The sequence below is a fragment of the Nelumbo lutea genome, chromosome 3, assembly GCF_056320005.1.
Source record: "Nelumbo lutea isolate HS-2025 chromosome 3, American lotus-T2T, whole genome shotgun sequence".
Taxonomy (NCBI): Eukaryota; Viridiplantae; Streptophyta; class Magnoliopsida; order Proteales; family Nelumbonaceae; genus Nelumbo; species Nelumbo lutea.
In genome coordinates this window covers 114,658,782-114,668,709 of record NC_142686.1, presented here as the reverse complement: position 1 = coordinate 114,668,709, position 9,928 = coordinate 114,658,782, and positions in this window count along the sequence as shown.

The following is a 9,928-nucleotide window of genomic DNA, read 5'->3' as shown; positions in this document are numbered from 1 at the left end:
ATTTGGTTCATTCTCTAATATTTTCGCTATTATATTTGCTTTATTCAATTTCTATCCATCATTCGGAACAATATCTTCACATGCAATAACTTGTATTGTTGCAAATTAATCAAAAGACACTAAAACCACACAATAAAGTTTAGCAATCTTCTCCATATAGTCCATAAAACCACACAATATAGTCCATAAAAATCATATAAATAACACTTCACCGAATGATAGTGTTTCATCAGTTTGGGTGTGACAAGGTGGAATCCGTTTCTCATATTGTTGGGTCATGTCAGTTTGCTCAGTTGTGTTGTTTGCATTGGGCTGGAGGGTTGATGAGAACCAAACTTAGGATGCTCACTAATGGCTTGTGGAGAAATTTGATACTTGTACCATGAAGAATGATGACAACCAACATCATATAAGGATGTGTTCTTATACATTATATATCGATGATCTGGTATCTTCATATTTAATAAATATTTCTAAGGAGAGGATCAGATGTCAATGGAGGTAGCACGATGTATCAGACACTACTTAAGGGAGTGGATTTGGTTATATATGATGATAGAGGTCTTGGCTTGTCTAGGCCCATTCTGCAATTGGATCATAATTCTCAAGGTGCCTAGGCAATTCTGGGTTGAGGCACCTAGTTGCTTGCCTGGCTATAAAAATTTTATAATATAAACACTAATTTTTGGCTAATTCCCTAGTTTTATATACCATTCAGTATGTATAGTAATTGAAAAAATGGCAACTCTCTTTAATAAGAACATTAAATTTCCTCTAAAATGTGTCAAATCATCACATCTAAAAGGTAAAAATATTTTACATATACTAATTTCATTATTTTCAAAAATATTAATACTATAATAAGTATTTAAAAGAGCAGTTTCATATCAATTATCACCTAAATAAGGTTATTAACTTTATACGATAAATATTCAAGATGAAAAATAAAATAGAAAAAACAATGATGGAGTTTCTGTTTTATTTAATTGGAGAAAGAATAGGAAAAATAAAACTTCTTTACAATTTTATTCTTTCTTTCCTCTTTCTTTTTCTTGCTTTTTTTCTCTCCTCAAAGCCTTTGATCTTTTAAATTTCAATGACAAAACATTAAAACAATGTATAATTGATATATATATAGCATATAACAAAAGCTTTTAACACATACATTAATAAGATAAAACAATATAAAAGGGCAGGCCCTAATCACCTATAAGGTTGCCTAGTTGCTAAAAGTCAAGGCATTTGGGAAAAGTGCCTTGACAAATATGAATTAGACTAGTGAGTTTTTATAGTGATAACAATCTCTACAAATGTTGAATTGACAGAAGCGAAGGTGATTGGACTAATGGTGGATTGTGCCAGGAATACTTGCTAGTGATTATCATGATTAATGGTAATTGCTTGTGGGTAATTAAGATAATGTTAGGAAAATACTTCATTGAATCTTTTCGAGTATTGAATAGAGAAAACTCCAATGTTTTGCTTGACACGTCAAAAATTAGACCGTCATCCAAATTATCATCATTTGGTTCATTCTCTGATATTTTCGCTATTATATTTGCCTTATTCAATTTCTATCCATCATTCGAAACAATATCTTCACATGCCATAACTTGTATTGTTGCAAATTAATCAAAAGACACTAAAACCACACAATAAAGATTAGAGAGAAATGTTTACTCTTTTAGAATAATGTTAGAGTTTTAGTTTGGTTTTAAGAGGGATGAATACAATAAAATTTGAAAGAGAAAATGATGAAATAAGATAAGTTTCAGAAGTGAAAAGATGTAGAGAAGGAAGAAAAGGAGAAACTAGGGACTCGCAAGTAGAAGGAAGAAAAGAACAAGAATGAGAAATGGTTCAAATAGCGAGTTTCATAGTTAAGGGCAAATTAGTTAAGAAAAATTAAAAAAAAAGTGTTCCCTCACTCTTTTTTGTGATTATTTTCAAAACATGACCAATTTTGTTGAATGACCATACTTGGTCATTTATTTACACACAGAAGTCCTAATTTATATATATAATTTTTAATTTTCTATATATATATATATATATATATAATTCCTTATATGTAAAATTTTTTATATATCTATATATATATTTGGTAAAATATATATAATTCCTTATATGTAAAATTTTTTACATATAATTTTTTTTTATTTTCTATACAAAGCTTGGCCCATTGTCAAGTCGAGTTGAGCTCAATTAGTCATACTTTCGAATTAACCTATGTTGGCTCAAATCCACCTCTATAGCTTGGCATACGAGTTTGTATTATAAATATATTTCCATTTTTTATCATTGACTTTGACGAAAGTTTAAAATTTCAAAAAATATGTATTGTTTCAAGAAGAGATCAATATACAGATTGTATAGAATTAATTTATTTCGTATCTTTTCATCAATAGCTTATTAAAAACCATAAGCTGGATCTGAACCTTGGTCATTCACATATAATGACCATAAATGCCACCAATATGTCATACCCTAATTAATCGTATTAATAATGTTTATTTTTATAATCTTTCCCTTCTTGGTTGGTTGATGTTTGTCATTATATGTAAAAATTTGATTATTCAAATTTCTATACTAATAAATATTCACACAAATTATTTTTCAGTGCTTACCAATTATGTCCTGATATCTCACACTTCATATAAACCATTAAAATATGATTTTCATGTTTAAATAACTTAATTGTAATCATATAAAAGGAATATTTATTATTTCTAATATATCTTTTAAGGATTTATTTGGATTTTCGATTGTACACATGTGTTTCTTGATATGTTGTTTTATATCCATGTGTTTCTAAAGTGCATCTTGATATGTCTCTTAGAATTTCCTTCTCAATACACCTTGTATTTCTAATACTTTGGACACTTTGACTAGAGAGACAGGGACAAGCAAGGTGTGAGAGAAAAAACTGAGTGAAATAAGGGTGAAAATGAGAGGACAATGAGAGTATTTATAATATAGAGATCTAAAAGGCCAAGATTATGTGAATTTGTTCTGTCTTTTGGGTCTTGCCTTAAGCTTATCAATGAGGAAAAAACGAAAACTCATATTACAGCTGACCAAGTTAAACATGCCAACAGGACATGTCGATCAGACTTAGAAGTAGATTTCCAATTATCAAAATATCCCTTCTCCATGAATTTGTTCTGTCTTTTGGGTTCCGCCTTAATCTTGTCAATGAGGAAAAACCGAAAAACCCCATCCTTAGACATGTAATCAAACTTAGAAGAAGTTGATTTCCAATTATCAAAATACCCCTCCTCCTTTCACCAATCGAATTTGAATTTCTACATCCACTAGAACGAAAGCGCACACACAATATTCAGGATTCAACATTCAGGATAGTTTATTTGCTAATTACTTTTATTCCTAGGTTATGACTAAATGCATATTAAAAGCGCATTTGATTTCAACTCATTATAGATTTATCTTCCAAACACCTATTATTGTATTTTCGCAAAAATAGGCAAAGACACATTGTAGTGATAAGTTGGTTGAGGGACTACATTGAATAAGATCATAGGCAAATACACTTTGGTAATTTGGTATTGAAAATTGTAATTCTTTTGATATTATGAATAATAAAATGGTTGAAACTGTTATTGACTATATACTATACTAAATGAGCTAAAATGATTTTGCAAGGGAAAAGAGGAAATGGTCTACATTTCTTTGTTTAGCATAAGACATAGAGGATTAAGTTGATCATATCAAATTGAACTGCAAAAGTAAAAGAATGGCATAGATTTCACACCATAGAGGGTTAACCCAAGGTTTAAAATTTCATAACATATCAATCCACATATATTGTTCCATAAAGGGATGATACATAGAAAGTACATAATTAATTTGTTTCATGTCTTTTCCAAGAAGGGGATCTAATTTTGTCAGATAACATGTCATTAAATTCTATCCCTTTTAATCAACTCTTTGGATTTCACAAAACATTAGAGTGTTGGATTAGATATTAAACCTCGATGGGGAAAAGATAAGAAGAAGATTGGAAAACTTGCTTAGAGCAAACTGGAGTGAACACAAAACGTCCCTATACTCTGTGCATAATCTAGTTCGTCTTCTCACCCTTCATGACTTCCTATACCCGACATGCACACTATCGCTGTAAATTGATTTATCAGCTCCGGTGGCCTTCCAGTACCCATCTCCGATAGACCGTTTGGCTGAGACCCATTCTGGTACTTCTGATCTCTATGGGTAAAGAAATATCATTCCGTCTACCTCACGTACGGTTCATGTTTGTCTGTATATCAATGGATAAATTATGTTTGTCTGATATATACAAAAAAACTAGCAATATGTGATAACTGTAGGTGAACAGTTTGGTGTTCTTAGTGACTATAAATTGAGAAGATTTCTTAATTGATTATGATTATTTACGTGTGCTCATAGGTTGCTTGGACAACACTCACCTCCTAGAATGTCTTATTTGGCTAGCAAAGGCTTAAGATCACTCTATATCTTCCTTTTTTTTTTTTTTGTTAAGAATGCTTGTTAACTCAAACACAAGAGCAAATGCTAAGATTATAACCTCTATAACAATCTATCAAGAACAGTCGATGAACTAAAAGTCCATTTATCAACTCAAGTGATTTGCAATGTACTTGGTGGCTTTGTTGGGAACCTATATTTTGATAAAATATATATAATTCCTTATATGTAAAATTTTTTACATGTAATTTTTTTATTTTCTATACAAAGCTTTGCCCATTGTCAAGTCGAGTTGAGCTCAATTAGTCATATTTTCAAATTAACTTATTTTGGCTCAAATCCACCTCTATAGCTTGGCATAAGAGTTTGTATAATAAATATATTTCCATTTTTTTATCATTGACTTTGATGTAAGGTTTAAAATTTCAAAAAAATATGTATTGTTCCAAGAAGAGATCAATATACAGATTGTATAGAATTAATTTATATTGTATCTTTTCATCAATATCCTATTAAAAACCATAAGCTGGATCTAAACCTTGGCCATTCACATATAATGACCGTAAAGGCCAGCAATATGTCATACCCTAATTAATTGTATTAATAATGTTTATTTTTATAATCTTTCCCTTCTTGGCTAAAGTTTGTCAATATATGTTAAAATTTGATTATTCAAATTTCTATACTAATAAATATTCACACAAATTATTTTTCAGTGTTTACCAATTATGTCCTGATATCTCACACTTCATATAAACCATTAAAATATGATTTTCATGTTTAAATAACTTAATTGTAATCATATAAAAGGAATATTTATTGTTTCTAATATATTTTTTAAGGATTTATTTGGATTGATTGTACCCATGTGTTTCTTGATATGTTGTTTTATATCCATGTGTTTCGAAAGCGCATCTCGATATGTCTCTTAGAATTGCCTTCTCAATACACCTTGTATTTCTAATACTTTGAACTCTTTGACTATGGAGATAGGAAAAGCAAAGTGAGAGAAAAAAACAAAGTGAAATAGGGGTGAAAATGAGAGGACAATGGGAGTATTTATAATATAGAGATCTAAAAAGCTAAGATTCTTTGAATTTGTTATGTCTTTTGGGTTTTGCCTTAAGCTTATCAATGAGGAAAAAACGAAAAATCATATTACAGCTGACCAACTTAAACGTGCAAATAGGACACGTCAATCAGACTTAGAAGTAGATTTCCAATTATCAAAATATCCCTTCTCCATGAATTTGTTCTATCTTTCGGATTCCGCCTTAGTCTTGTCAATGAGGAAAAACCAAAAACTTCCATTACAACTGGCCACCTTAGACATGTCAATCAAATTTAGAAGAAGTTGATTTCCAATTATCAAAATATCTCTTCTTTCACCAATCGAATTTGAATTTCTACATCCACTAGAACAGAAGCACACACACAATATTCATGATAGTTTATTTGCTAATTACTTTTATTCCTAGGTTACAACTAAGCACATATTAAAAGCGCATTTGATTTCAGCTCATTATAGATTTTTCTTCCAAACACTTATTATTGTATTTTCACAAAAATAGGCAAAGACACATGGTAGTGATAAGTTGGTTGAGGGACTACATTGAATAAGATCATAGGCAAATACACTTTAGTAATTTGGTATTGAAAATTGTAATTCTTTTGATATTACGAATAATAAAATGATTGGAACTGTTATTGATTATATACTATACTGAATGAGCTAAAATGATGTTGCAAGGGGAAAGAAGATATGGTCTATCACATTTCTTTGTTTAGCATAAGACATAGAGGATTAAGTTGATCATATCAAATTGAACTGCAATAGTAAAAGAATGGCATTGATTTCACACCATAGAGGGTTAACCCAAGGTTTAAAATTTCATAACATATCAATCCATATATATTGTTCCATGAAGGGGATGATACATAGAAAGTACATAATTAATTTGTTTCATGTCTTTTCCAAGAAGGGGATCTAATTTTGTCAGATAACATGTCATTAAATTCTATCCCTTTTAATCAACTCTTTGGAGTTAACACAGCATTAGAGAGTCCGATCAGATATTAAACCTCGATGGGGAAAAGATAAGAAGAAGACTAGAAAACTTGCTCAGAGCAAACTGGAATGAACACAGAACTGATTAAAACTAATGAAAAGAATGATCAAAACCCATACTTTCATGTCATGGCGTTTTTCCTTAGGACGACAATTAATGTCTTCAGCGTCCCTGTACTCTGTTTATAATCCAGTTCGTCTTCGCAGGCTTCCCCTTGTAGAAGACCAATGCCTTCCTGTACCCGACATGCACACTATCGCTGTAAATTGATTTATCAGCTCCGATGGCCTTATAGTACCCATATCCGATAGACCAGTTTGGTCAAGACTCATTATGGTACTTCCAATCTCTATGGATATAGAAATATCAATGGATACATTAAATACACAGCAGAGAGAAAGAAGAAGAAATCAAGAAAGAAAAAAGATTATTACATCCATTAGTGTAGAGAAATTTCAGCCCCCCATTCCATAACGTTGTTAAAGAAAAAGATGAGGGGTTACTGTAGATGAGATTTAGCTAAGCTTATTGGGAAGAGAATGAAAAGAGGAAGAGGGAGAGTGAAAAGGGGGAATTTTGTTCTACCTGCCAATGCTAGCATATAATTGGTTACCAGGAATGCTACTTCTTTTCTCATACAATTGAGCTGGAATATTAGTACTAGTTATCTAAATTTTTAACTAAAGACTAAGTTTTTCCTCTTCTTCTTATTTCAAGTGATAGTTGTTGATGCTTGATGTCATGAAAGACATGGATATTAGTGTGTCAACAATATTTTCATTTCCTTTGTTTGTTACAGTAGGTTCAAAAAGTGAAAAAGACACATTGCTTCTTTGTTCAATTGATTTATCTTTATATTTTTGAACTTGATATTCCATACACATAAATGTTTTATTTTTTCATATTTTTTAAACAAAACCTTATTCCCAATTTGTAATAACTTGGCAAGGATAGAGATAACTGCATAAAAGCAAGCAAAATAAGGCATGTTGGATGTATGAGAAATGATGAGAATCCTTAATCCTTTTAGTTATTCCAAAATTAGACAAAAGGCATCAATGGTTCATAATGTCAAAGTAATTTGACATGATTTGATGCAACAAACTTCATTTGCAGAAGTTGTCTCTGTAGGATTCACAACAAACATCATTCATCATCCCCCAGGTACCTTTGAGATCTGATATATACAAAAAAAAAAAACTAGCAATATATAATAAATGTAGGTGATCGGTTTGGTGTTCTTAATGACTATCAATTAGGAAAATTTCTTAGCTGATTATGATTATTTACATGTGTTCATAGGATGCTTGGACAACACTCACCTCCCAAGATGTCTTATTTGGCTAGCAAAGGCTTAAGGTCACTCTATATCTTCGCTTTTGTTGTCAAGAATGCTTGATAACTCAAACACAAGGGCAAATGCTAGGATTATAACCTCTAAAACAAGCAATCTAGAACAGTCTATGAACTAAAAGTCCATTTATCAACTCAAGTGATTTGCAATGTGCTTGGTGGTTTTGTTGGGAACCTATATTCTCTTGTGTTGATGTTTTAATAAGATGTGATGAGATTCCAATGGAGAAGACACCAGTGGAGATGGAAGTGAGTAGTAAATTGCAGCATGTTCAAAATATATTCTTTTCTTGAGCGATTACTTGATCTCCCATTCTGCAATACTTCAAAGATGCAAAACAATTGTCTTCTATAACAGTTTATATGCTATGATTTTCAGGTTTAACCACTACACCAAGTGGGTTTTCATTGGAAGATGTGCTACATTATTTAAGAAATTTATTTATTTTAATGTACTTGTAATTTTTATATATCAATTTGATAGTGTATTTGAACAATTTTTTTGGATATTATAATAATTCATCTTTAAATTAGTAGTTTGAGTTTTAAATTGCATCTTTTATTTAAGTTGATTGAGTTTTCATGTATCTATTTTCAAGAGTGTATTAAGCAAGTATTAAAGTCATGGATCAATAAAGTGCAAGTATAAAAATGTTGAAATTGGCCTACCATAAGAAAAAAAACACAGATCTAAACCGACAATCACCCAACTGCAGGCTTAACCATAAATAACGCCTAAATGGCGATCAGGTATAATCTAAGTCGACAGTTCAGACCGCCGCCTGAAGAAGTAAGCCATCGTTTGGCGAAACCTAAGCCAGCAGTCTAAGCCACCAATATAGATCAAACAATCTTATGATTTTAACTTGTGTCGGCGTTGAGAACTGCTGGCATAGATGACTAGCAGTCTACTTTTATTTGTACCAGCGGTTTGCAATGCTGGTATTATAATACATTTCAAAAATAATTTTTTTTTTTTACTTTTCCCAGCGGTCATATAATAAAGGATAAGCTGGCAATTCTGACAAACCGCTGACGATGCTTAATTTAATAGCCCAAATTGATGCCACCTATGCCAACGGTTTTGTATAGATTTACCGGCAGTCATGATTTTCCCCGATGGTGGCTATACCAAGAAATAAAAATCGTCGGTATAAGTCAATGTCAGCGGTCTGGGACCACCGGTAAAACCTATTTTTTTGTAGTGCTATCGTTGAGCCCAAGAGGGAAGAATCTCTATATATCAACTTTCACTTTAAAACTACCTTCAAGAGGCCTGGTCCAGCCTGGTGGCGGGAGTCTTGCTTCAACCGGCCACAGTGTAGGGTATTGAGTCTTCTTATAAGCTCAAGCTGCTACCATGCAGTGCTTCCATATGTCTAGATAAAAACTAGACTTTCAAATAGCACAGATAGTTCCTCGGGGTTATTGGGATCTGGTTGCTCTTTCCAAATGAGAATCCAATCCCTAAAGAGTACTTTTTACTTTCCATAGTCAAGGAAGTATTTAAACCAAACTAGCTAGGCGCATTTGACTATAGTAGTACAGTAAAAGTCGATATGCTCTACCATCTCAGTGCTATTGAGTCTTGATAGACATCTCCAAGAAAAGACTACTATCCTCGAGAGGTAATTGACTGATTGCCCAAACCAGCTGCAAGAGTTGTCAAGGATATTCCTGCTGCAGCTATCTAGATTAAGAGTTTACATCTCCGCCCCAGAATGCCCCACAGCACATCTCTGTATTGGAAACATTGGGAGAAGATGTTCTCAACACATGGCGGGGATGTACTATGGGGCGTTGTGGGGTGACCCCTTATGGGGCAGAGATGTGAATTCCTAGATTATTTGGGATATGACCTGTCATTAAAACGTCGTCTTGCAGGTAAAGAACGGGATCTGTTCCTCACACAGGGGGCATCTCACAGGCACATCCACCGTGCATTGGAAACATCTCCCATAAATAATAATTTATAAGGAGGGGAGATATTCCCACTATACTGTAAGTTGTGCGTGTGAGATCAGTGCTTGAAAAGACGGGAG